The sequence below is a fragment of the Sebastes umbrosus genome, chromosome 23 (assembly GCF_015220745.1).
Source record: "Sebastes umbrosus isolate fSebUmb1 chromosome 23, fSebUmb1.pri, whole genome shotgun sequence".
NCBI classification, from domain to species: domain Eukaryota; kingdom Metazoa; phylum Chordata; class Actinopteri; order Perciformes; family Sebastidae; genus Sebastes; species Sebastes umbrosus.
This window is the reverse complement of record NC_051291.1, coordinates 17,934,582-17,940,581: the sequence shown is the minus strand read 5'-3', so window position 1 is coordinate 17,940,581 and position 6,000 is coordinate 17,934,582.

Genomic DNA, 6,000 nt, shown 5'->3' with positions numbered 1-6,000 from the left:
AGAAACCTTTTTCCCACAAGAATCTGATAATCATCTTAATCTTGTCGACAGCCCGAGTTTGTCTCCTCTCTTATCTCAGTATACATGTGCGCATGCTTTTTTCATTTCTCGAGCATTTCTCATGCTGCGTACTCTTACAGTTCGTACATGCACAAAGGCATCTCGAGGTGGATCGTCTGCGTAGGTGTCTGCATCCCATATCTACGCAGGGCCAGTTCTGACAGATGCAGCGAGGCACGTGTGAAGCCACATCGTTGCCCACCCACCCCTCTTTCTCTCCCATGCCTGACTGGGAGTGTGGGAATGTGTCATCCGATATCATACCTCCAGCAGGACCTGTGAGGACAGGGAAGGCGATCCAGCAGGAGTGATCCGATCAACACAGCGGTGCCGGGAAGCCAAAGGAGTGATATTTTACAGTGCACTATACTGTTACGATGCAGATGTAGGAATTCTGGACTATGTGTCAATTTAAATTCTTTAAAAAGGGGAAACAGCTGCTCAGGTGCTGCAACCTGCCTATTCAGCTGTGATGGAAACACCCTCCTGGCTGTCCCAGACCTCAACCCAAACGCGCACCACTGGGATAAGTTAAATCGGTGTCACACACTTTCTATTGAATCGACGCCAGTGTACGCCAAAGCTGTTTTGGCAGTTTGTAACGGCCCAGCACTCCATTAAGACGCGCATATAGGTGTTTTCTTTAATTTAGGGATTTCCTTTAGTCCAAATCAGCGGGTCACACCATTATAGTTTTTTCCAATATGTAAGTGTTGTATGCATTACGCACAAGTCTTAATGTACAGCATGGTATGTTTGTCATTACAGACATCCTGTTCAAAATATAACACAGACGTTTTCCACTGCCACGTTGAGAAATTACACTCTTTACTAAACAAAACACTAAGCTAAATTTAAATCAAATATACAGTATACTCTCAATATACACTGTATTATAAAATCACTTGTTTTTTCTATTTTTTTTTTTTTAACTCTCCTACCTTGGAGTCTCACTCCTTTCACCTGAGACACTCAGACAGCTAGATTGAACGATAGTACCCTCATATCTTAAAGCTGCTGCTCCGCAGAGAGTATGGATGAGTCATTACTGTAAATGGTACTCTGAATATGCACGTCTATTAAAAGAGCAAAGTGCATTTTTTTTAAAAATGACTCTGTAGAATGCTGTTAAACCACTATTAAATAATGTGTTGACCACTTGGGGGGAAGTGTAACAAGCTAAAGTTTGTCAGCAATCCGTTACAAGACGTCACAGGTGAAATGAAAATCATGCCGGGGGCAGAAGTGTCTGTCTGCTGTGAAGAACTTTACTTCAGTTTTGAAGAAGCACCAGCATACGCACTGCTCCGTATGCGAGGCACATCGAGGAGGAGAACGATGTCGGTTGCTACAGCTCCGAAACAGCACTACCAGGGAAATTAACAAGCTTGTAGCTGGTTGCGTGGAGGGGGAGAGATGCTACCAATATCAACTGTAGAGTCCATCTTTCTGTAAGATCATTAATAAAATCTCTATGAGGTGTAACATGGAGGGAACAGTGCCAGTGACAGAAAAAAAAACATTTGCTAGCTACCTCGATATAATAAAGAACTGTAAAGGGGATATTGCATCTGTCATTCTTGCCTGCAGAGTTACAAATGCTGTAGAAGAGACTATGGTAGAGTCAATACATCCAAAAGATAGGCATACAGTAGGCACATGTGCCCTCTGGACAATACTGTATAACCGACATGCGCAAGGAATCGCAAAGGGGTTTTGCAAAAGTACTCTAACAAATTACTTTTCTCAGTAGGTAATGCTGTAACGTAACAATTTACTTTTTAATGGCAGTAACGTTGCAATGTAACAAGTTACCTCAAGGTAACGTTACCCAACAGATGCTGATGAAAGTAAATCCAATATTCACTCTCCCTTCAGCATCTCTTTGGTGTTTACCAACTCCTGAGTGAATCAAAAAAGCCGAAAAATGCAAGAGGAACAGCTGAGTCGGATGATAATTCTCTGTGGGTTTGCCACTATGAGCGATTCCTCATGTATCACTTACGTAATTTCATAAACCAGATAGACAACATGAGGAACACTGACACGTTCATTTCCATATACATTTTTTTGCAGAATTTATCACTTCATACTCAGTACCAACATTAAAAGGATCTGTTGAAGTTTGGTCATTTGAAAACTTAGCTCATTCACGGACTCATAATCAAGTCAAAATGTTGTCTTAGATGTCTCAAAGGAAGTAATCCTATCCACTTTGTAGTTGCATAATGCAGATGTGTGGCAGCACCTCAAACCCAGCCTTGCCTGACCATCACAAGCTCTCCAAACCACAGAGGCCTGGCTTTCTTAAAAACCCATTCAAAGTCCATTAAGTCATTCACTTAGCAGAGACGGGAGAGGAAAAAAAGGGGGGGGAGAGGAAGGAATAGAAAAGACCCTGAAAGACAAAGACCAGAGACGAAGAGAATATGAGTTCGGTGGGAACAATCCGTATCCACCTGTTTCTTGATCTTTTGGTCCCTACGAGGCCGTCAGCACCGCTAATCCCAACTGAGCTGTTCACAGGAGAGCGCCGGAATTAAACTGAATTAAAGAGACGAGTTACGTAATTTCTCATAAGCACGCTGTTTTCTTTCTCTAACCCTTATCAGCCTTATATTAGATAATGTTTCTTTTAGCATCAAGTGTAAATATACGCAAGTAGGGCCGAATTATCTCTCTCTGTTCTGTCTTTACTCTCAGTGGAACTACAAGAAAACATGTGAAAAAGGTTGATACAACGGCCCAGATGTGACAGAAGTGTGGTATTATACAGTGTATATATACCCCCATCAGCCTTGACTGTTCCTCGAATGCTGGATATTCCCAGACAAAAAATGTTTCCTTGATCTGCTGACACATCCTGATGAAGTTCCTTAGATGTAGGAGATGACTCCTGTAGGAAATCAACTATACTAAGTCCACAGCCACTCAACCCTTATCTTGATCAATCACACAGCTCTGCTTCAGCCCTGATTCATTCCTGAAATCCTGGCTATGGCTGACACCACATGAGCAGCGTTTTCCACTGCCATACACATAACATACAAAGCTGAAGGATTTCACACCGGGTTTGTTGCCGGTGTCAAATATTTGATGCATGGTTGGAGTTAAAGGTCAGACAGCCACTTTTCCACAATAGATGTACAGTGATTTGCGATGGAACCTTTATTTTTTGTGTGATAGTGACTCAGCAGTGTCAATTTCACACAACTTACCACTCAAATTCTGAGCCTCTGCTTCCCATTGATACAGTCAGATCTGCACTCTGCGCCACAAGTTAGCTAAATCCAGTGCTAATAATTCAACATTATTATCTCAATAAAGGAAAAGTTAATTTCCAACATGGTAGCTGACTATTGTACCAAAGTACAGCTGAGGCCAGAATATCCGAATGATGGCGCTATATGAAAAGTTAAAGGGGTCACCAAAGTTATTAGAATTCATCCTGAAGGGAACATGAACGTTTGTACCAAATGTCATGGCAATACATTCAGTATAGTTGTTGAGACAATTCACTCAAAACCACAAATGGCAACCCCATGGTGGCTCTATAAGATAAGTCAGGGATCACCGAAGACAATATGGATCATCTTCTGGAAACCATGAATGTCTGCACCAAACTTTATGCCAATCTGTTGATGAGATATTGAGATATTTTACTGGATAAGTGAGAATTTTGACCTGCTGGTGGTGCTAGACGAGAAAATGTGGGGATGACCGAAGTCAGTATACGATTCATCCTCTGAGGACCATGAATATATGTAGCAAAGTTCATGGCAATTCATGCAATAGTTGTTGACACATTTAAGTCTGGACCAAAGTGGTGGCACGACTGACTGAAATTGAAGGCTAAAAATAACAAACCTAATATACATTATGTGAAAGCTACAAATAATAATAGAGAATAAGGATCAATAAATTATTTTTGGTTTAAGATTTCACATAACATCCTTTGGAATATAATTAAAGATTTTGCGTTTTACGCTGAAAACACCAGAGCAGTGGTGAAGTGTGGCCTGGAGGTGCCATGCAATGTATATAGAAAGCTGTGCCGGCCGCTCCGAGCTCAACAAGCTACGGCTGTTTAATTCTGCGGCAAAGCCAAACTAAAAGTTGGGGATAGTTTAACTTTTGGCGGCGAATTGCGGCAAGAGAATAACCGCAGCCAATCAGTCAACAGAGCCTGTGACTCCTGTGACATGTTGACCCAGCCACAGGAAATTTTTATTATTGCGGCGAGCCTCACCTCGCCGCTGCCTGATATGTTTTTGGCATTAGTGATGCTGAAAAAGACTCTTCATGTTTCTTCTCATCCTTGATGTAGTTCTATTCAGTGAATTCCATTTAAAAAGTGCATTAATTTAGTTGTTTTATCTGCCTTTTCATGTCGTACAAACTCACAGAAATGTGGTTAGATAGATGGACTAAAGTGTCTTTGTAATAAGTTTGTATTAACGCTGAAAACACTTTTAGTGTTGTCTCTCAACAGCAGAGAAAAACCCCTCCAGCTGAGCAGCTGAGCTAGACCCCGAGTCATCCTTTTATGCATTTTATGTTTATTATCTTACAAGCAGTTTGAGAAACATTACAGTATCTGAGACCTGCTATCGTGAACATTTCTCAGGCTCGAGAAAGTTTAAACTGCGTTTCAGTGGGACTACTCTAATCAAACATCCAGTCAAACGAGGACCCGGCGCCCTGCACTCGCCCTCCAATGAGACTTCCTTTGACAGGTTAATTATGTTGACGTTGGAGACGAATCCATTTGGGCTAAATTGGCTGCGACGGCTGTTCTGATGTCTTTATCTGAATGTGTTGAACTCCCATAGGAGATCAGTGAAACATGCAGGCGTTGTGCTCCTCCAAAGAACCATGTCAGCGAATAAAAAGAGAGGGCACGGCGGTCCATTGAGCCTGCGTATTTACACAAATCATAACACGGAGCTGATAACAGAGGGGAAAATGGCTGAGGTGTTTTGGATCAAGTCATGGTATGATTGTGTATTATGTAACTACGGAGTAGTTTTGTTTTATCTTTTCGAAAATCTACAAAAAAGGGGATATTCATATCTGTTTCTCCTTGTGTGGCCTCAACTGTTTTGTCCCAAATCCAACCGCATTACTGTATCGTCCCATCTGTTGTTCCCAGTTGTTTCTACTCAACAGTGTTTTCATGTTCGTTTATGATGAATGATTTTTCTCTTTGTCTCTCTTTCTCCTCCTAACTGCACCAAATCCATTTCCTCCGCAGTACAACGGTTTTAAAAAGAACCACACGCACAGATGCATGTCAGGTTTTTCCAGTTGCCCCGAAACAATGGCTCCATTCTTGGCAGATTTCCCCCTCATACAAAATTTAATTAGACATTGAACTGTTGCATACTCCGTACTTTCTGTTCCTGCTTCTCAACCCCTTTGTTTTTTGTCTCCTCTCCCTCTGCCTCTACTCTATTCACCGGCAGTCAGTGTCATTTGGGTTTAAAGACCAGCCGAGTGACGCTCAGTTTCTCCGGAGTGAGCACACGTTTAGCCATAAGACATGTGGGGGCTGCAATTGAAGAAAGGTATGGAGGCTTGAGTCTGGTGGAGCATCTCTGAGCTGTGTTACAGTATATGTAACATCACATTCAATAGGAGCGCTATGTCCATTTTACGAACTCTTGGAGGAAAATGCTGGTGGTCTTGCATGTTTAGGCTATTTTCAAACTATTACCACAACCATAATTTCCTAAACTAATTTCCACCCTCCAGGAATTGTTTCCATTCACGACACTATAGAACAGACATCCATCACAATAAACGTTTTTTGTCATATGCAGTTGTAAGCATGCTTACATCTGCAAACCCGTCTTAATTGTGCATTCAAGTGCTTGCGGGAAACACAGATTTCTGAGATTTTACATTAACATTACTGAACTTTTAATAAATAAACAAAAA